At 41.3% G+C, this 23,672-nt stretch overlaps 1 protein-coding gene across 5 annotated transcripts in view; it reads right to left on the bottom strand.

Moving 5' to 3' along the window:
* The window catches only part of GALNT18 (polypeptide N-acetylgalactosaminyltransferase 18), a 512,574-nt gene that overhangs the window by 211,841 nt on the left and 277,061 nt on the right, over positions 1 to 23,672 (bottom strand). The window lies entirely within an intron of this gene.

The following is a 23,672-nucleotide window of genomic DNA, read 5'->3' as shown; positions in this document are numbered from 1 at the left end:
GGTGGTCCTTAAGAGCTCAAATGGATCTATGATCTCATCAATGAGGTTGTTCACTCCTATGATACAGACTGCAAGCCTTCCAGGCCTGCCCAGCCTGCAAAGCTTTTACAGGATTTAGAGCTGTGGGGAATCTTAGTGGACATCTAGCTCAATTCCTTCCTTTTACAGATGAGAGTACTGAGGCTAAGAAAAGTGAAGTAACATCCTGATAGAGGCAGGATTTTGAACCCAAGTCTTCTGATGCTAAATCCATTACCATGATACTTCATGTTCATGACCTCAAAGTTTGCCATTGGGGAGTCACTTCATACATTGGCAGATTTCCTCACTTTCTCCTGACATCACAAAAATAACAATGGAGGACATGAACTGTCCCTTGATTGCCTTTCTCTCATCACATGACCAGCCCACTTTCTTTTTCGGATCAAACTTTTCTTGAAATTTTCTCTGATTTTCCTCTGTCACTCTTTCTTTGTAATCTGTTGCAGCCTTCTCACATTCCATCATGCACCTCCATGGACTTCTAGGTAACGCTCACTTTCAATTCTTCAGAGACAATGCACAAAACAAAGACAAAGTATTGTTCCCACTTTACAGGTGAGGAAACTGAGGCTGAAAGAGATTATGGAACTTACCCAAGGTGATGCAATCAATAAATGGCAGAATGTAAACTAAAGCCCAGATCTAACTTTTTATTCGTGCTCCATATGGGCATAATACTTAAACACACACACTCACGCACACATTTCAATTCTGCATATTGTTACAACCCTCTTGGTTATCCTAAGATGATTGCTTTGGAGTGTTTTGGTAGACTACAGGAGTCCCAGTCAGGGAACATAGTCTCAGCAATCTGCCACCACATTGATCTAACACTCAGCCTCCCCAGGCCATCAAAACTCAAAGACAAAGTGTATTTTCCAAGGAGCAAATGGCCTCCCTTCCTAAATCCAATGAGGCTCTGCTATTGACCAACTCTGATGGATTCTGCGTCATTCTCTACCCCCAGACAGACAGATCTCCTACCATCTCCCTCTCTGCACTGGATCAGGATTGGATTGGCAGATGTGAAGAAATCTGTTTCAGTTGCTTGATGGTCCTAAGCCTTGTTAGGCCTTAAGTACCTCAGGGACTGGAACTTGGCTACGAGTCTGGCATATTTCAGTTACCATAATGTACGTCAACAGCTTTCTCTTTTTATTAAATGACAGTGTCAGAAACAGGCCTGCCTTATGTGGATGGGGACTGTGTAAAGACCTTTAGAGAACATGGCTGGGAGAGGCAAGTCAGGAAGCTGGACAGGCGCCTCATCCATTTAATTAAAGCAGGCCAAAAATGGATTTTTCTTGTTCTCAAAACAGTTGAAGTAACCTACATCAAGGGAGTTGGCAATGAGGGCACAAATTTGGGAAGACATATCCCAGTAATTTGCTACTCAAGGAAATTTACAGATTTACATATCAGAATAGGGAAGGATGGTATAGAGCCCAGGTGGCATATAAGAGACTCACAAAATTAGAGATTTTGAGTTGGGAGGGATCTTAGAAGTCATAAAGTCTTCTGCCTGGTGGAGGCTGACCTAGATGAGGTTCTGAGCTCCTCTGCCCTACCTCCCTCTCTTCTTCCCTTATATTGATGTCACTCTGACCTCCCCCCACCTGCAACTCAGGGCTCCACCAGCACCTTTCTCAGGGTTACTTCTTTACATTTATCCTAGGATACCTCTGCGGATGCTAGCAGTGTCTACATAGTGCAAAGAAAGAAGGATTGGACAAATATTGAATTATTAGGTTAAAGTGATCCATAAAAACAATTCAGGACAAGGGAATAAAATGAATCCACTTGGGAGAAACTGTATTCATTACTAGGTACCTAAAGGTGCTTGACTTAAGAGTCAGGAAGAGACCTAAACTCAAATCCCACTTCTGGAACTCCCTAGCTGTCACTTAACCTTTCTGAGCCTCACTTTCCCCCTTTAGACATCCTCTCTAAAAAATGGTTTGAGTGCAGAAAATTCTCATTAAGGGTTAAGCAGGAGTTACAAGGGTAGGCCAAGATGAAGATTGAACCTGAGCATCAGGGAGTCTGGCACACGCTTCAGATCTACACAGACAACGGGGGAGAAGCTAGGGATAGAGAGGAGCAAACTTGTCTCAGGGACTCAGACGGGAAGAAGCTGAAGGAGAAGGGAAGGCTCCCTTTGCACCATTTGACACTGATGACCACCCTCTCTGGGTTTCTCTGGGATCACTGATCTACTCTTTCAACTCAGACTTGCCTGAAAGCTCCTTCTTTGTCTCTTCTGCTAGATCATCACTCCTGTCTTGCCCCTTATCTGTATGTGTGCCCCCAGAGCAGATAAGAAGACTGTCCTAAGCTCTTTTAACTTCTAATCTATACGCTCAGTGATCTTTTTAGTTCCCATGGGTTCAATGATCACGTCTATACTGATGAAGCCCAGATCTATATATTCAGCCTTAATTTCTCTTGAGTGCCAATTCCCCCATCACCATCTGTCTATTGGACATTTTAGGATCTCAGTCTCAACATGACTAAAATAGAACTTGTTGGCTTTTTAATTTTTTTTAAATTCCCTATCTTTCCTCCAAACTGACCCTCTTCTAAATTTCCTCCTTTTGCTGAGAGCATCACCAGTTTTCTAGTACCCAGGTTTACAACCTCATAGATATTCACTATTCCTGTCATCCTCATCCCCACCCCTATTCATCCATTCAGTTGTCTGATCTTGTCCATTGTATTTCTATGCCACCTCTTGAAGATTCCCCCCTTCTCTCCACTCCTGTGGCCACTACTCTAGTTTGGAATCTCTTCACTTCGCACTGGGATGATTACAATGGACTCCTAATTGGCTCTCCTGCCTTGAGACACTCTTCCTTCCAATATAACCAGTCAACCAATAATTACTAAGTATTTACCATGTGCCAAGTACTGCGCTAAGTGCTAGGGGTACAAAGAAAGGTCAACCACCACCACCATAATTCTTGCTCTTAAAAAGCTCACATTCTGATGGGAGAGACAGTATGTAAAAAATTATACGTATGAGATACAGTCTCCAGTATAAAAAGAAGCTAGTCTATCCTCCATCCAGCCTCCTAAACTGCTGTTTCTAAAGTGCAGGTATGACCACAGCACTCTCCTGCTCAATCAACTCCAAAAGTTCTTTATAAACTATAGGAACAAATCCACACTCCTCTCTTTTAAAACCCTTCACTAGATATGTAACTGGGGGAAAAATAAAATAGTATAATAAAAAAGCAGAAAATTTTTTTTAAAAAACCCCATTCACTACCTGACTTCAATCTATCTTTCAAGGCTTGCTGTACAGGATACCCCTCTTTGTGGACATTACTGGGCCAGGCTGGCCCTTTTGTTGCTCCTCTGTTAGGCCACTTCATCTCCCATCTCCGTGCTTCTGTCGAGGCTTTCCCCAGTCTATCCTTCCTCATCTCTACCTCTAATAATACCTAGATCATCCAAAGCTCAGTTTAAACGCCTGCCCCTACATGAGACTTTCCTGATAATCTCAACTACTAGCGTTTCCCTCTCTGAAAAATTATCTTGTATTTACTGTGCATGCAATTGTATATGTTGCTTTCCTCTAAAGAATACAAGGTCTATGAGGACAGGTCAGATTTTATGTTTGTATTTTCATCCCTGGCATTTAGAAGGTGATTAATAAAATCTCACTTATCAATTGACTGAGTGCCAATAAAGTAGGAATTGGTAGGCATTGTGGGTATTCAGATGGGCTCATAGAGTCTAGAGAAGGAAAGGTCAATCGGGGCACAAATCAAAAGAACCTGATAAAAGCAGTGCTCAAGAACAGGTCCAAGACCTAAGGCAGAAGTTTTTTTTTTCTCTGCCAAGAGCTTGTGTTCTGTGTTTGATGTGGTTCTGTGATCAACCTCAGGTCAAATTCTATAGGAGATGACAAATCCCTGATGGCAGGAATGGAGCTGGGCCCTGCAGGGGCTTCTTATATATCATATGGCTGTCAGACTAGCTTTTGGAAACATTAAACAACCACAACAATTTGACAATTGTGCGTGTCTTACTGGGTCAAAATATTCCCCTTTAATAAACCAGAAGGAAGCTAGACAGCACGTAGGAACCCACTTTCAAAGATAGGTATGTTTCAACAAAAAACATGCTGAGTGTGGCAAAAATGTGTCATTCAGGGAAAGCTGCTCCTGTCTTGCTCTTCCTGTCCTTGTTTTAGTCCCACGCTGACATTTTGGCCTCATCTTATCTCCTGTATCTGAATTATCTTCTGTCTTGGTGAAAGGATTCAGACACAGAGGGTTAGACCGTACTAAGTAGGAAAGTCAGGATTTGAACCTCAGCCCTTTGCTCTAGCCATCACACCATGTAACAACCTGTTCTGACTTGGTTCAAATCCAAGTGCCCTGATTTTGACACAGGTAGCTTCATCCACATTTATAAAAGCAGCATGATATAGCAAAGGGATTGCTTTCCTGGCTCTCCTTACTTCCCTTTGTATCAGAGCATATAAGTCTTTTCATCTTTATCCAAATTCCTCACTTTTATTTTTTCTTATAGAACAATAATAGTTTATTATGCCCATACCTTGTTTAGTAAATGTTTAATGAGTTAAATTGGAAGTCAGAAAAAGTGATACAATGACACTCTCAAGGTCTTTCTAAAGAACTTTGGAATGGGACTCATGGGACCCACTGGTACTGGACCACACAGCATGGCATGCCTGAATCCAAAAAAGGTGCTGTGCTCTTTGAGAAAAGCAAAATTAGGTAGCTCAAAATAAATGTGAAATGCACAAATTTAGAGACACTTCCCAAATAGTGAGACTATTTTTGACTTACCTGTAGTAAAGCCTTCTGAACTCATATTGGTCTATCAGCCAGTCAGACAAGGTACATGGGCCTCAATATAGTGATGTAATTTGTTCTTCTTCAAGAATGAAGGACAACAACTAATCATTGAGTTAAGCTGAATTGGGCATATAAGTGGACTAAAACCTCAAAATGAATCAATATTGTGATATGTTGGCCAAGAAATAATCCCATTCTCAAGCTACATTAAGAGAGACATGATGCCCAGGATTGGGGAAAGGAGTACCACTGTGTGAAGTCCACATCTGACCACTCTTGAAGTCTTGGTTCATATTTAGGCATCACATTTTAGGAAGCACACTGACTGACACACTGGAGGGTATTCAGAGGACAGTGACCAAGATGGTGGATGTGAGGTCATGTGAGAATCAGTTGAAAAAAATCGGCAATGTTTATCTTTAAGAAAAGAAGATCCTGGAAAAACGTAAATGTTTTCTTCAATTATTTGAAGAAGTATCATGTAGAAAAAGAGATTAGACTTGTTCTGTTTGGATCCAGAGAGAAGAAGTAGGAATAATGGAAGCCAGTTACAAAGAAGTCAATTTAGGCTTAATTAGGCTTTCTAATGATTAGAGCTGTCAAGAAGCATTATAGGATGCCTCCTAATGTAGGGATTTCTTCCCTCTCTCCCCCACTAGAGGACTTCAAGCTGGATGTGCACTTGGGCATGTTTTAAGGGATTGGTTTTCATGTTCGACAACCCAGCCTCTGATGTCCCTTCCAATTTAAAATTCAATGGCTGAGAGAACTGAGATGAAAGATGTGTTTCACTCTTCTTCCTGAGACTCTGGTGGCAAGTTCTGAGGACTCTGAGGTCATGGCATATATCACGATACTTCTCTCATGTCCCCTCTTTGGCTGCTGTTTGGAAAGCAAGAGACAAGTTGAATTGAAGTAGCATCCTCACCAGTAAGACTGTTCAGGTGCTTGAGTTAAGCAGCTCGTTGCCACAGGCACCTGGGAGAAATTAATAGGTTTTTATTCTAGGAAATAATACTTAAACTATATACTCATGGTTTAAGTTTGTCAGGTATTTGATGAAACATGAGTATGGGGAGCCATCATGCCCAAGGGAGGGAATTGCTAGGTGCTTTCTTTCATTCAAAGAGATAATAGGAATGTGGTCTTATAGAACTAGAAGAGCTTTTGGAGATCATCCAGTCCATCACTGCCATTTTACAGGTAAGAAAATGGAGGAGAGAAAGGTGAAGTGCTTTGCCTTAGGTCACATGGTCAATGAGTAGAGGTAGCTAGGTTACATAATGGAGAGAGTGCTTGACTTGCAATCAGGAAAAAAATTTTTTCATACTCTGCATCAGACACTTACTAAGTGACTTTAGGCAAGTCACTTAACCTCTTGCAGACTCAATGTAAAATGGGGGGGGTGACCCTATAAAGTATGAAATTTAGGATTCATGCTTAGTTCCTCTAACTTCCAATCCAATACTCTTAGAAGATGGAGACATATAATACAAAGATACTTGGACCAGAAGTCAGAAGGCATGGTTTCTAGTCATGTCTCTGCCTGTAACCACTGACTTTGCACAAGTCACATCCCCAACTTCATTTGTAAAATAAGGGCAGCTAGGTGGTACAGTGAGTGCATGGAGCACTGGACCTGGGGTCAGGAAGAGTTATGTTCAAAGTTGGCCTCAGACACTTACTAGCTATGTGATCCTGGGCAAGCCAATTAATCCTGTTTGCCTCAGTTTCCTAATCTATAAAATGGACTGGAGAAGGAAATGGCAAACCACTCCAATATGTTTGCTGAGAAAACCCTGAGTGGGGTCATGAAGAGTGAGACACGATTGAAATGACTGAACAACAAAACATGAGGTTAATGTTTGCCCCACATAGTTACTGAGGATCAAATGAGGTCATGAACATGAAGAGCTCTATAATTCCAAGTGTTGTAGGAAAAATATGAGATGTTATTATTAGTCAGACTCTCTCTAACTACCCATAAACAAGTCTTTTCTCCTCTCTGGGTCTTAGTTTCCTCACTTGTAGAATGAAGATTTAGAGCCCAGTCAGACTAAGCATCATTGAACCTACTGGTACAGCCTGATGACTCCTGCTTTCTTGACAACTGCAGCCTGTCCCAGTCACCAAAGCTAGCATGCATAGCAATTTAAGAATGTCTCCCCATTGGAGCGTAAGCTCCTTCACAAAGAAATCAAAGAAAGAGAAAAAGGTCCTAACAATGCAAAAAAAAAAATTATAGTGGGAAAATAAACTAAGGAATTTCCCATCAATTAGAGACAAGGTGAACAAATTCTTGCATATTTTCACATCATGGAATACTATTTTTTAATATATACTATTGTGATGTAAGAAATGATGAAGAAATCTGGGAAGACTTGTCTGAATGGATGTAGATGGAAGTGAGCAGAATTAGATAAATCCGTATTGTGACAGCAGTATAAAAATAAACAACTGTGAAAGACATGGGAAGCCTAATTGATACGATGGCCAAGTGCGATCCTGCAGCATTGATGACAAAGAATGCTAGCCACCTCCAGAGACAGAGAGGTAACAGACTAAAGATGTAAAATGAGATCCACATTTATAAAACATGGTCAATACGGGAATTTGTCTTGTTCGACTATGTATACCTTGATCTTCTCTCTGTTGATTATCTCCAATTTATCCTGTGTAAAGCTTGTCTGTATCTAGTTATCTGCATGCATTTCCATTAGACTGAGATTGTATCCTCTACATTTAGTACAATGTCGGCACATACTAGGCGCTTCATAAATGCTTGCTGACTGATAATATTTATGGCAATGGTTTTCTTTTTCATGGGCGGTGTTGGGGTGGGAAGGAAAAAATAAATACTTGATCATTGAAAAAGTAAAATTCAATGAAATTTAGAAAATAATTATGTTTAAGTAGTATCACTCAACCTTGAGGAGCAAAAAAAAGTTTTGGATTCATTTTTTAAAAATGTAAGCTCCCTGAAGGCAGGGATGGTTTTTTGTTTTGTTACAGTTTTTTTAAAATTTCTTTTCCTTTGTATTAGCAGCACTCAGCGCAGTGCTTTGCACAAAGTAGGTATTTAACAAATGCTTGTTGACTCCTTGCTGATTACGAGAGATGGTCTGGTATAGTGTAATTCGCAGAGGGGTAGAGATAGAGTCGTGAGATTTCCTTGGTTGTCACTGCAAATAAACGTGCATGAGCTGTTCACAGAGATAAGACTGAGGTGAGGCCTGAATGAATCATTGCTAATAAGGCTGAAATCAGCAGGGAAGCTGTCAACGCATCCTTCAAGCCAATCCCCTGGGGAATGTTCATTCTGCAGACCCTCATGTTTCAGCCATTTCCTTCAGAAAACATCCCTGCCTGATAGCTACCTCATGTGCGGCATTTCCCTGTATCCACCCAAACTTTCAAGTTAATGAAACAAAGTCTAGTAAAGGAAGCTGGAGCTGCCCACCTTAGTGAAGAGCAAATGAGTGACTGATCGAAGGTCACACAGGTAGCAAGGCTCAGAGGCAGGATTTAAAATTTTCAGTCCTCTAACACCAGGATCAATGCTCTTCTCTGACCCCCAAATCTAGAGTTCTTCTGACTTTTCTAGGTAGTAGGGATCCTTCAGTGGAAAGCCAAGGAGCTTAAATTTTATCCTATTGGCAGATAGGAGCCCCTGAGTCTTTCCAGGCAGGTGGGTAAAATAACAACAACAGCTAACATTTATATAGTGCTTACTCCTCACAACAACCCTGGGAAGAAGGTGCTATTATTATCCCTATTTTAGAGATCAGGAAACTGAGGCAAACAGGGGTTAAGTGACTTGCCCAGAGTCACCCAAGCTAGTATGTGACAGAAGTGGGATTTGAACTCAGGCCTTCTGAATTCTTTACATACTGCACATCATTACCAGTGGGGGGTGCAAATCGGGGGGCGGGGAATCAATCCTAGAATAAAGGATGCCATCAAAGGAATGTGTTGTAAAATGGAACTGGCCACTCAAAGGAAGGGGCTGCAGGACTGGAGTTATCTTCCAGGGTGAGAAGGATGGTGGACAAAGAAGTCTAGAGAACCAGAAGAGGAGCCCAAGAGAATGAAGGCATGAGTATGGCTGATCTGAACTCTTTCCTTAAAACAAAGGTTTTGGGAGGAATGGATCAATTAGAAGAAGAGGTTGCAGGGGCAGAGGGATCTTCCAGGGTGAGGAAGCTACTGGAGAATGATGGAGAAAGAAGTCTGGAGAGGGAGAAGTGGAACCCAGAGGGTAATAAAGGAGCCAGTATAAAGAAAAGGAATGACAGCTGGTTAGGGGATGAGAATGAGGGGCACCAATGGACATCTTATGTCCTCCACTGGCATCCTTATGAAGTCAAGGAAAGCAAGGGAGGCAGCTTAATTCAGAAAAAAGGACACTAATTCTAGAGTCAATGGCCTGGGGTTCAGGTCCTATCTATGAGGCTTAATATACGCTTAACTTTAGGAAAAATCACTTAACCTTCCCTCTATCTCAATTTGCTCGTTCATAAAAGTGAAGGGATTTTTGCTAGACTGTCTCTGAGATTCCTTAAATCTTTAGATCTGTGATTCTACATGGAACTCTTGTCTTGTTCCTTTTTTGTTTTAGAACAGGACCAAAGACATTTCAAGGGTGATGTCCTGAGATACGAGTGAATTAGATTTCAGTGAGGATTAAGTCTTCCTACACATTGGTTGGGCTCCAAGCAAGGAACATGAACAAGAGATGTGCAAGAAGTGCAGGAAAGGCTAGGTTTTGACCTGTGTGCCATACTGATGAGATCACAGATTCATCTGATATCCATTAGTTCCTCTTACATTGCCTCACACGTGGTAGGAGCTTACTAAGTACTTGCTAGATTGAAGTAAGAGCCATGCATCAAGAACTTTATTCCAGAACCAGGAGAACATTGTACACAGTACAATCACAACATTGTGTGATGACTAACTTTGATAGACTTAGCTCTTTTCAGCAATGTAAGGATCTAAGACAACTCTAAAAGACTCATGATGGAAAATATATGTCCAGAGAAAGAACTATGAAGTCTGAGTGCAGATCAAAGCATACTATTTACTCCGTTTTGTTGTATGTTTCTTCTTTCTCGTGGTTCCTCTCACTGACTCTAATTATTCTTTAGAACATAACAATTGTGAAAATATGTCTAATATGAATGCATATGTGGAGCCTGTATCACATTGCATCCTGTCTTTGGGAGGGGGGCAGGAGGAGGGCAAGAAAATTTAGAACTCAAAGTCTTATGGAAATGAATTTTGAAAACTAAAAACTATTTTTTTTTTAAAAAAAAAGAACTTTATTCACAGGATGGATTGGAGTGGGGAGATCAGTTAGGGGTTTATTACAATAGCTCAGGTGAGAACCCCGGCAGCACTTAACATCTCACAATGGTGGATCTTCTCTGTCACTTCTAGGGGATGGTCAAATGAAATACAAATTTGTCAACCTTTCCCTCGTCTTCACTAGCTAATTGTACCTATTTTCTGACCTAGGTCAAAGCCGGTAAAGTTTCGTGTGCAGCATTAGAGAGCTACTCTCTGCTTTCTAAACAGATCACAACACAGAACTGAAATGACACAAGTCCATTTTATTTCCATTAAGAGGAGGGAGGCACAGGTGAGGACATTCTGCCCATGTGAGGTTAGCCTGATCAGCAGTACAAATGCTAAGTTGATGGTGTGAGACCACTCGGGAAATGTCGTTAGGAAAATGCCATGTTGCCAGTTGATTTTCAGGCTCAAAGGAAAAAGTGAAAGTCACAGGCACACTCACGCCTGGGCCTGGAGCCATGGGATTTGGAATCTTAGAATCACAAAATCTAGGAGCTAGAAAGAGGAAATCCCCTCCTATCATCCCTTACAAGTGGTCATCCAACCTGAGCTCAAAATTTTATGAAAAAAAAAAATTCAATATCAAGCCTAAATCGGTATTGCCTCTTGGTAGCTTCTACTTACGTTGCTCTTATACAACAAGTCTGATCCACATTCTATTTAGCAAACCTTCAAATATTTGAACCTACCTCTCATATCCCCATCACCTCTGCCCATTCTTCTCTGCTCCAGGCTAAACAGCCCCAGTTCTTTTAAGTAATTCTCATATGGTCGAGGATTCTGCCCTCAATGAATATTCATTAGAGGCTAGGTGATCCTGTACCTCTGTGCTATAGAGGTATGGGTTGTCTTGGATGCTTCTAAAGTCCCTTCCAACTCTGTGATTCTGTGGGTAACCATAGCCTAATTAGAAAACAGTTTTATTCACCCTAGGAAGCTGGTCTTCCCACTGTCTGGGGCTGTCATAAATTTTCAATGTATCTCCAATTTGGCTGTCAAAGTCATTTTGGACTTTTTAAAATATTTTATCTTTAACCAGCACCAACCCTCAGAAAATTGTCAAGTAACTGAACTTTGTGACCTGATCTCCCACTTCTAAACTTTCCCTTACCTGCTGATAGCTCCTTCCCTTTCCTACTCATCTTCTCTGGGCCACTGGGTCCTCTAGCAGTCTTGGTACTGAAACCTCCCCCAGGGAAAAGGTGGTAAATTTACTTAGGCTAAGGTGTCAAGGACTGATAAAAGATTAAAGTGGTATCTCTCCCCAGGGATTTGCATTCAAACAGCTACTCAAACACCTAATCTAAAAGCTTCAGTTCCCATTTCCCGTTAGAGAAAGCAGGTGGAGAAAGTTGTTTGAAAAACAAGACCTCCAGCTAAAATCACACCTTACTGAACATTATGCCCCTCCTCTGTGTAATCTTAAGAATGCCTGATTAGATCCCAGGCAGAATAGATCCTAGAGTCTCAATCTCTTACAGGGTGGATGATGTAGCAAACACAAAATCATACTTACTGCCTTTCGGGGTTCAGTGTCCCTTATACAGTCTTGGCCCCAGAAGAGACAGACCCAAAGCCCAGACTATCCAGCCCAATACAAATTTCCATTCATCAAAACATCCCAGCCCACACCTGTTGACCCTTGTTTATTAAGTGACTATTAATAACACTTGATATCATAAAACACATATAATAGCTAGGAACAGTCATTGACATATAGCACTTAAAATAACTATCAAAGTCTTTTACATGTTATCTCATTTTGGAGTGCAGGTTCTATTTTATTATTATTTATTATTATATTATTATTATTTATTATCCCCATTTTATTGTAAAGGAACCTGAGGCTCAGAGTAGAAATAACAAAGCTAGTAAAAGTTCCTTCAGTAAGATTTGAACTCAGATCTTTCAGACCCCAGCATGCCACCAAGCTGCCTTGATACTTGCCTTGAACAACTCTGTGAAGTAGTGTTCTCAATGTTTAATTTTATAGATGAGATAACAGATTGTAGCATAAAGAGAAAGAACTAAGGGAAGGTTTGTTTTTCCCCTGAGAAATTGAAGGACTTAAACTGTCATCTTTGAGAAAGACTTTTAAAAAATTCTTAGAGAACTGAGTTTCATTTAAGCTGGGAAGCATTTGCCTGATATCCCAAGAGAGATGAATGATGCTATCAGCACCCCATTTTAGAGACATTGTAAATAACTTGCTTTTGGACCCACAACTGGTAAATAAAGGTCTGAAGAGGAAACTGAACCTGGGTCTTCCTTACTGCAAGTCTAGAACACAATGCCACATGGCCTCTCTAAAGTAATGGAGAATCTTGCGCTGAGATGAGGCTCTCTTGAGGTTTGGTTCTATCTAAATGAAATCTATCCCTCTCCTTATCTATGGAGCCTTGATTTTGTTTCTTCCTTTTCAAAGATTTAACAAAAAGAAACTGAATTAAGTTCTACCCTCAATATTGTTTCTGCTGATTACACTGAGTGCTGGTGTTATAGGGTGAATGTTCTGGAAGACTTGAGTTCAAATCCTGGCTCAGACACTTAACTTCTCAGCCTCAGTTTCCTCCTCTGTGAAATGGAGAGACTCATGGGTTGCAGCAAGAAGCAGTTATCAAGCACAGACCTTTACAAACCTTAAATCACTGTGTTGTGAGTTATTATTGCTATATTTTGAATGAAATTATAATCATATTTTGAATCAAAGATTCAAGGGATGTTTGGAAGTCATTTCCTCATAGTCAGATCTCTCTCATTCAGGCCACCCCTTACAGAGAGGAAAATTTGGTTATCACATGTGCTGTTCTGCTGCATGGGGAACTTCCCAGCCCTCAGACAAGACAGGGTCCTTGGCTCTCAGGAGTGTCCTTGTTGTCTGACGCCAACTCTCATTGAGATTCTTGAACAGAATGCTTAGATGACATCCCCTCCATCTGTCTCACCCAAACCCAGCGTACACTGCTGGAGAGGTGGAAGAGGGTTATGTATGCCATCTGGAGACCCCGTGAGTTCTGGGCCCCCCAAATATTCAAATGCCACATGGATAATGCAGTCCAGGAATGTTTTCCTGCATACCATCAAGCTAAGGGAAGGGAACTGGCATTCACCAGTCATAAAGGAAGCATCTGCCCTTCTTGGCTCACTGACCTGGGTCCTCTTGGTCCCTAAATTGGAAGGATGCTGGACCTGGAGGCAGAAGACCAGGAATTACAGCTTAACAATCACCATCTGTTAGTTGAGGGACCTTCACCACGACATTTAGCTTCTCTGAGACTCTGTTTCCCCCTCTATAAAATGATCGTGGTTGGATCCAACACATACCTCATGGAGCTTTGTGAGATGTGACCTAACGCATGTAGTTAGGAATAGGTACTATGCCTGTAATTTTACTGGCTTAGGGAACTCCCCAGGGAGAAACCCCCTCTAACAAAACAAGTTGGCACCTTCTGTGCAACTTAAAGTCTTACAAAATTGCCTGAGGGTACTGAGAGGTTAAGTCAAATACATCATCAAAATTTTCCTGACTCCAAGGCCAGCTGTATTCATTGCTCCATCCTGTGGAAATCCTAAAGAAATATCAACAGTTATCAATGATTACTTTCCTCCCCTTGTCAAATTTCCAACCTGGCATCCAGAGTCCATGGTATAGCTTTCTCTTTTCCTGTATATGGGGTATTCTAACTCTAGATTCATGGGTGTCCTGGGTGAACAACATAGACAGATGCGCCTGGCAGATGGCACATTGGTGACACTCCCCATGCTCTGCCCATGAAGCAGTTAGTCAGCATTGCCACTGAGAGTGTGTCTTGCCACTTGAAGCCAGTCCTGAGTGTGAACAGGCAAAGAGCAATAGCAGCCTTTGGGCTACACTTGGCAGAATGCTTGAGGTGGCTCACCATAGGTATAAGGCTGTTTGAGGGGCATTAGTTCAGATTCTCCTCATGGCAATGAGAGATAAACCAGTGTCTGTAGCCAACAGCTATCATCATAATCATAGATTACCAATTAGAATTTGTTCCTGGCTCCTCTCCATGGACATCCCTCCCTTTGCTTTCAGGAAAAGGATATGAAAGGAGGAAACATCATAAAGCATGATCAGAACAAGGTGCAGTCAGAGTGGCTGCCACAGTAGAGTTGTACACTAAGATGTGATGAGCCATACCAGTGGAGGATACTTCTGCCCTCCTCCATCTTCTCACTGTTCCCCAGAAAGAAGATGTATTTTTTTCTCCTAGCATGTAGCTAGCTTTCCCTGCCATTGGGGGCATGGTGAGAATCTGAATAAGAAAGCTCCCCAGGTCCATCCTAAGCCATAGTGTCCTTGACCCTACTCCCACTATGGCCATTCCCAAAGAAACAAATGAACTGAAAAGCAGCATAATGGGAAGAATTCTACATAAGGAGTCAGAATGGCTGGGTTCAAATCTTGCCCTTATCAATTACTAACTACATGGTGTTGGGGAACTTACCTAATCTCTCTAGCTTTTAATATGCTCAAAATAGAGCTGGACTAGGCAGCTTCTAAGGTCCCTTCCTATTTTCACATAATAGGTCTTAAGAAGTGGCTGTTAAATTGAAATAAGTAACTGTGGAGCTAGGACTAGTGGACTAATAGTCACAAAGGTCTGAGTTCAAAATGTTTCAGACCCTTATTTATAATTGGTGTGTCCCTAGACAAATCACTTAGTCTCAGTTTCTACATTTGTGCAAGAGAAAATAATGGACGACCCTATGAAATCACACATTTTAACCTTATGTTTATTTTGTATATATTTCTGCGTATGTTGATCTCCCCCTAGGAAGCGTCTCGTGGAACAGAATCAAGAAGACCACTGAGCTAGACAGACCCCATGATCCCAACAAATTACACACTGTTGCTCCAAAAAACCAAGGCACAAATAACAAAGACTGTTGAACTCCCTGCTTTGTTCGTTACTATTCAGAAACAGCACTCATTTCCTCCTCAAAGTCAGCTGCGTGATCTATCACAGGTTGTTAGATGATTTATGTAACAGAAAAGAGATTCAGGGTGATTGATATTATCAAAGGCCCTGTAAGTGAACAACATGGCGCTAGGGGGAGCGTGTAACTTTATTTGGCCATTGAACTAAATAAATAAACCCTTAAGGAAGACGAAAGTGGAGAAATGTGTCTGAATAAACTTGCCCTGGTTTGCAAGGCAAAAGGAAAAGATGCGAAATTTGGGCTTCTCCAAAGCAAGAGTTGGGGGAAGGAACACAGAACATGAAGACTTGGCTGGTGGAGGGAAGAAAGAGATAGTAATCTGAGGAAAACAGGGCTACCCTACTAAGTGTTGAGCTTTGAATGAACTCATATATGGATGAATAAATGAATGAATGAATGAATGAATGAATGAATGAATGAATAAAAATGCTTATGATGTACTTGCTATGTGCCAGCCAAGCATTATGCTAAGCACTGGAGATACAAATTCAAAAAACTCTCAAGCAACATACATTCTAATGAGAGAAGGGAGAGTATTCAAGACACTTCGGAAATGTAAAATGCAATCTTTCCCCATCTAAATCCATGGATCCCTTGAAATCTGTCCATGGACCCCTTGAGAGTCTGTGGACCCAAGGTTATTACCATACAGTAGAGTCAATTTATGCATGAATTTAATTAGCTTACCTCTGAGGATTCTTCCAAAACTGATATTCTGATTCTGTAATTTCTAGGCAAATCAATTCATTTCTCTATATCTCTATACCACAGTTTCTCCATCTATAAAATGAAGATTATTCTTGTTCTACCTATGTCAAAGGGTTTTTAAAAGTTGTTATTTCCTATTTTAAAAATGATCTTCCCATCTTCCGCTACTCGATGAGTCATTCCTAATAGCCACTGTATTCAGTATGCTCCACTGCTTAATATACTAACTTAGGCAGATAATGGCTAGAATCTGACGGTTAATTGAGGGTGGACCTACACATGAAAATGGGGAAGGTTTGAATGTAAGAAAGAAATCTCACATTCTTTTCTGCAGTGATGGTCAAGCAGGGAATAGTGCTTATCTCTAGCAGGGCCATTGGCTCAGAGATCATCTCACCAAATGCCTAAATGTGAGCTTTTGAGCAAAAGCATAGAGGGATCAGTCCTGCTTCGCCTTTTTTCTATACCAGTAATACATCGTACAACACAAGCTTCCCCTTGTATGGGAGGCAGGGATCCCAACAGAATCTGTTTACTACTGGAAACAACTTTGGAAGACCAGAACCATCTCTACCTTTGAGGTATATTTGAAAAAATAGCCATATTCTATACTTCTCTTTGTACATATATTTATATTGCTTTAGTATCCCCACCCCTAGGCATAGGGGCAGAGACTATTTCATTTTTGTATCCCCAGTGCATGATGTGGAGTAGATATTTTATAACTATGAATGAGTAAGATCCAGATCCTTCAATGTTTCTCTTCTCTCTCCTCCTTCGGTCTTCTCTCTTTGATGTCCCTCCCTCCTTTCCCATTTTCTCTTTTCCTTCTATCTCCTCTCCTTTTTTTCATATCTTTCTGGCAAGCTCCCTCATCATTATTCCTCTTTTAACTGACCAACAGAATTGGAGTGAATACACATAGGTGCCAATATATACATATATATGCATATATGCATAGATATGTGAGTATATATATATATATGTGTGTGTATGTATGTATGTGCTTCTATGTATATGTATATATACACGCACACTCCTTAACACTGGAGGTTGGGCTTTCCATAGTCCATTACTGTGTCTGCATAGAAAGTGACATGTAGGAAGTACTCAATAAAAACATGTCAATCAACTGAAAGTGAGATAGTCCCTGCTCTCATGAAGCTTATATTCTCTTGGAGAGATACAACATGGTCACAGAAAAGTAAGTGTAGGAGAGATACACAAAAATACAGAGGGAATGGGAGAGGGGACTAACCAACAGGGGGATTAGGAAAATCCTCATGGAAGGAGTGGAACCTGAGCTGAGCCTTGATGAGAGTTACAGGTTCTAAGAGATGGAGCTGGAGATGGCAAAATCTTGAAAGAAAGAGAAGAAATGTTATGTACAGGCAACAGCAAAGAGGTCAGTTTGTCTGGAATATGGAGGGTGCTAATCAGCTTGAAGGCAGGTTATACAGGGCTTTAAATGTGACATAGAAGAATCTGTATTTTATCCTGAAGGTAGTCATATGCCACTGATGCTTGAATGAGAGAGAGACGTGGTCAGGTTTATTGATTAACTGATCAATATAGCTATTCAGAGAGCTGACCATCAGACAACTGGTGGATTACGTTATGTTAATATCACATATATTTTGGTAAAGGGCAAAAAATCTGTTCCAAGTATTTGTTCCTTTGAAAAACCCAGTTAATAATGTTTAATCATTCCCCTCTCTGATTATCTCCAGTTTATTCCATCTATATCTTGTTTGTGAATAGCTATTTGGATATTTTCTTCCATCATTAGATTGCGAGCTCCTCAGAGGCAGAGACAGTCTTCTGCCTTTCTTTGTACCCCCGGTGCTTGACACACAGCAGATGTTTAATAAAGGTTCATTGAGTGACTCATGGCAGTCCAAATCATGCCAAATGTGGGGTGTTTCTTCTAATGGGTTGGAGGCGGTCCAGAAGACATAGGGCTGGCTTGCTACTGGGCAGCCCAGCTCGTTCTGGACCCCTTCCATCCCTAGAGAGCTGTACCTGTGCACAGTTCTGCAAAGCCCCACTTCTGCCCATTTAGGATTCCAAGGCTCTCACCACTTCCTCCAGAGGCCATTGGATCCTAGAAGGTGATTTTAATCAGGAATTTGATCATCTTACAGACTACACCAATGTTCAAGCTCATTCTTCTTTGAGTCCCTTAGGCCTCTTTACAGCAATACACTGTAATTTTTAGGTTTATACAATTTGGTGCTTAATGCACCTTACTACTAGCCTAGGACAATTTAAATAATGCACTGAAGCATTAGTCACTTCATGTTACGGGCACTTTCCTGGCATCCTTGGCCCTGAGGCTGTGCTGTTGCTGCCATTGCGCCACTGCCGCCACTGCCACCACTGCCACCACTCTGGCCTCTGCATATGGAGGATCATCAGTTGCTAGATGGAGAAGAAATCTTTGAGGATATCCAACACAACCTCCTTTTTACAGATGAAGAAACTGAGATCCACAGAGATTAAGGAACTTGCCCAAGCAGTAAGTGGAGGTGCCAAGGTTTGAACTCATGTCCTCTGAATACAAATCAAGCACACTTTTTATAATAATTTTCCAAAGTACTAGTTATTTCAGAAAGTTAAGATGATATGATCTTCCTGAGGAAGGAAGAGAACTCGTTCCCTTGACCCCTTGGCTTCAGACAAGATGGGCTAAGCCATTAAGCCCTGGTGCCCAGTGACCAACCAGGCCATGGACATGGGATCACAAATCATCTAATTCAATCCCCCCATCCCCCATCTTATAGATGTGGAAGCTGAGGTCTAGTGACTTGCCCAGGTCATACATAGGTAGAGGGGCCACGTAAACCAGTGTCCTCCTTTTTCCAGAGCTTTTTTCTTCTGCACCACAAGGAAATCAAAGAAAGCACAGTAAGTAGAAAGAGTTAAGAGACCTGGTCTTTTCCAGGCCTTAGCAGCCTTATTTCCTTGAGTAATTCATTTAACTTCTTCTAAGATTCGGTTTCCTTATCTGTAAAATGGGATCTTAATAGCTGCTTTCCCCAGGTACTGCTGTAAGGATAAAAGATAATGAGTATGACAGTGCTTTGAAATTCACCTACATTGCAATACAAATGCACAATATTTGTTATTACTGCTATTCACAATACTTTCTTCAATATTTTAATACTATCAAAGAATTATGGTAATACAGTGCATAGTGCTCTGAGTCAGCAAGACCTAGCTTCACATCTGGCCTCTGGGTGAGTCAACCTCTGTTTGCCTCAGTTTTCTCAACTCTAAACTGGGGATCATAACAGTACCTACCTCCCAGGATTGTTGTGAGTATCAAATGATTCATAAAGCACTTAGCACAATGCCTGACACATAGTAGGTACCATATAAATGTTTATTTCTTTTTCTGGGTCTCAGACAGCAGCAGAGTACCCCTGAAGATGATCTCCCCTCCCTGACTCAGTAGTTAGTTTCTGTCAATTGCTATGGCCAAAAAAAGTTAATCCCCAAGAGGTCAATCTTTCAGTGATGAGCCTTTCCAAATGAACCTAAGCTGATTTCAGATGACAAGTACATGGACCCAGAGGTGAGGACTTTCCATCTTGTAGGGCCTGCCAGACTTTGTGTTCCATGGGCTGGATCTGGGTTGGCTCCACAGCCAGATGAGACATCAGCCAGAGGAGGACTTTAGTAGCATGACTGCAAAAGAAGGGGCTATCCGACGCCAAGAGGGTGGTATAGCAGATGGTCAGCCTTTGAATATGCCAGCAAATATAGAGGAAGCCCCCTGTCCCCATTGAGCAGAATCCCATTAGGACATGGATAAGAGTGGTGTCAGGCAACGGATCAGTGATATGCTGCATTGCTGGAGAGAAAGTTCAAATTGGAGAGAATTAGCATGGTGTAATATGAAGGTGACCAGCTCAAATCCAGACAGATCCCTGAGGAGGAATATTGACTGACAACTATGTTGTATTGTATTTTTGTTCATTTTGTTAAACATTTCACAATTGCATTTTAATTTGTTGAGGAATATTGTGGACCACATGGTCCTCAGGCAGAGATTTTTGACATCTCTGGTACAGAGGATAATGAAGGCGTAGTGGAGAGACCACTAGGTTTGGAGTCAGGAAGACCTGGGCTCAAATTCTGCCTGAGATACCTATGAGCCATATGACTCAGGACAAGTCACCCCTCATCTCCAAAGCGGGGGTTCTAGAGCTACCCCACATGGTTGTTTGAAGGTCAAATAGCATGATCACATGTGAAGTAGTTTGCAAATGTGGAAGCACTCTCTAAATGCAAGATATTATCAATGAGAACATGGCTCTGTGCTGAAGTTATGGGATCAAGAGGAATAGTAGCACATAGTTAGCTTCTTCTGGCTGGCCAGGGCAGCTGGCTGGCTGGCCTCTGAATACTACTCTTAGGAGAACCAAATGAGGTATGAAGTTACTTGCTATGGGCAGAAGCTCTGATAATTCTACTGCCTTCTGGGAGCTGGGAAGGAGGATGGTAGAAAGCACAACCCTAGGGATTCTGTTTCTGGAGGTCAGCTGGAATGGGGAACCCTGAGATCCAAAGAAACCAAGCCTTGGTGATTACCAGAAGGGAAAACATTCCTCCTAAATGTAAATCAGGTTGAAATGCACTTATGGACAGCTCTGCTTTGATTGCTTGGGATCTCTGTGTCTAGAGCCAATCAGAAGCTCACAAGACACCAATCTCCAGGGTACCAGGAACAGCTTTTTACCTGGGACACAATGAGGTCCATTGCCTGCAGAAATGCATAAGGCTCCCTAAAAATAGTCCATGTTGTTCTATCTCTAGAGTGACAAGGGACACGTGTCTAGCCAATGAACCTGAACAAATCTTCCCGTCAGTTTGTAGCATGCCTCCCTCTTTCTGTTAAATCAGAACAGTGGCCACTCATGAGACCACTTAGCATCAGCCTCAAGGGCTGCACTGAAATGAACATCAGAATCCTGCCTCTGACCCTTTCTAACTGTGTGATCCTGGGCAAGTCCCTTAACCAGTCTGAGCTTGGATCTTTCTCTACAAAATGAGTCTAGCAAATATCTATCACAGAGTGGTATGATAGAGAGCTGGCCTTTGAGTGATGAAAATCTGGTTTCAAATCCCAGCTTTGCCACACTGACTATGTAACTATGGGCAAATAACTCAGGACCCCGGTACTCTGTCCATTGAGCCACCCAAATGACTCTTAAAGGGACCTCAGAGGCCAACAAGTCTGACCTCCTTATTTTATGGATGAGGAAACTGAGGCAAAGCATAGTAAGGATTTGAGCCTAGGCCCTCAGTGCTCTTTCCAAAGAAGCTGACCTGCTTCTTCACTGGGAGTTCCATCATGAAATCGTAGCTCATAGCAGGGAGCATTTGTGGGGTTCAAATGAGATAATGTAAACTTTCAAAGCCTTATTGTTGTTACTAATATATTTTTACAGGGTTTTACATTTTACATAACATTTTGTCAAACCCTGTTGGGTAGGCAGTACAAGTAGTACAAGTATTATTAAACTCCATTTCACAGATGAAACCATGGGTCAGAAAATTAAACTACCCAAGCTTACAACTAACAAATAAATAACAGACCTGAGACTTGAACCCAGGACTTCTGACTGAGTCCAGAGTTCTTTCCACTGTGTCTCAGTTTTATACCAGTTTAGGGACCTGGTGTAGAATCTAATCAGTCTTCCTGAATGATCAATATATCCTTGTATTTAAGAGTTTAAGATCCTGAAAGTGAAGTCACTTCATGGGAGTCAGGGGTGGGAGAGGATAGTGTAAACATTACCCAACATTGGCAGCTGGGAAAAGATTACACAGCTACCTTGGAAAATCTTTGCCTTTAGTTAATGTCCTGTGTCAAAGCAGCATCCACAGGAATTCTTAGTAAATTACTTGGTTCAATCTTTCCTTTTTTTAATTTTTGGAAATGAAATGATGTCTGAAAATGCAGATAAACTTGCAGATGGTCAGACCATGGAAAGAGAAACCTGTTGCTTAGCTGCAGCATTTGGAAGACATTTAAATACAGGATACAGCAGAGAGCCAAGTTTGTAGTCAGAAGACACGACTCCCATCTTGACGAAGTCATTTCTTATTCATGTGACCTTCACTAAATAGTTTAACCTCTCTAAGCCTCAGTTTCCTTATCTGTAAAAATGAGGGATTGGATTGGATGTGTGCTAAGACCCTTTCCAGCTGGAGAACCATGATCTTTCAGTAATAGAGAAAGATCTTGTCCCTCTTTTGAAGCAAATACTTTTAGTTGTTGTTGCCATTGAGGGAAGAGAGAACAGGACAAGAGATATTGAAAGGATATTTGCAGAGCATGCAAAAAATCTCAGCCATACAAGAATATGCCATGGAAAGCCAATTTAATTCCTTCTCACTGTCTGGGCAGAAAATCTCTCCAGATTTTCTGATCCCATCATCAGGGTCTGCACAGCAATTCCTTCAATCCCTCTCCAAAAGGGCAGGCTCCCATTATACTCCCCACAAAGCACATCGCCCTCATTATGAAACTCTCCCTTCCCCCCACATCCAACATACAATATTCTAGTGCCTTATTTCTTGGCATCACATTTAACATATGAATGTCAGCCCTGATCCAATTTCCAGTTCATTCCTGCAATCCCATCAGATTCTCTCAGAAGGTCAAAGATTGGGAATTGAAAACTGCCCTTGGTTGAGGCTTTTATTCTCTCCCAAATTCCACCTATTTCACCCCAACCCTCACCCAGAGGAAACAGAGATAAATGTTCAATAGAGGAAGAATAGCTAGGTAGTGCAGTGGATAGAACCTTAGACTTAGAGCCAGGGAAATCTGAGTTCAAATTCTGCCTCATTCACTTACTAACTCTGTGCTCCAAAGCAAGTCACTTGACTTACTTGACTTCAATTCCCCTATCTGCAAAATTGGATGACAATAGCACCTATTTCTCAGGGTTGATTTGAACCTCATATATCATGGGCTGCTAGGTGGTGCAGTAAATGGAACAGAGCCTGAAGTCAGGAAGGCTCACGTTGCTGAGTTCATCTCCAACCTGAGACACTAACTAGCCGTACGACTGAGAAAAACAAAATTAATTTGTCTCAGTTTCCCCATCTGTAAAATAAGCAAAATAATAGCACTTATTTCATGAGGTTATTATGAGCATCAAATGAGCTAATAATACACAAAACCTTTTGCAAACCTTAGGGCTCTATGTAGATTCTAGCTAGCTATTAATTCACCAGTCTTGACCTCAAATGCCTGATAGCTTTTTCCAAAAATGAAACTTACTCTCTAAGAGAGAGTCTATATGTCTAATCATGTCCTTTAATACCAGCTGTGTAACCCTGACGGACCTTAGTTTCCTCATGTATAAAATGGAGATAATAATATTTATGCTACTGTCCTCTCAGGGTTACTGTGCGTCTCAGAAAAATAAAATGGAGACCTAGCAATCTGTAACCAAAAAACACTTTATAGAATATTGGTCTGATCATAGATGACCCCAAATATAGGCTAGAATAAAGTCTCTTTCAAAGGAAAACAATAGTTACACTCTGAAGAATGTTTGCACCAAATTACTGTGTAAAATGTATTTACTTCAAAAATGGGATTTTAGCATACAGTTCTTCCCATTCAAATGGAGATGGTTTATGCATTTCTATCATCACTTTCATTGCTATTGCTTTCCCCCTGCTTTCTCCCAAACATGGTATCTTCACCACCATCCACTCAATTAAAAGAAGCAGCATTTCTTAAAG

The sequence above is a fragment of the Notamacropus eugenii genome, chromosome 6, assembly GCF_028372415.1.
Source record: "Notamacropus eugenii isolate mMacEug1 chromosome 6, mMacEug1.pri_v2, whole genome shotgun sequence".
NCBI classification, from domain to species: domain Eukaryota; kingdom Metazoa; phylum Chordata; class Mammalia; order Diprotodontia; family Macropodidae; genus Notamacropus; species Notamacropus eugenii.
Note: the sequence above shows the minus strand (reverse complement) of the source record. Positions and strands in the feature narration are given on the sequence as shown.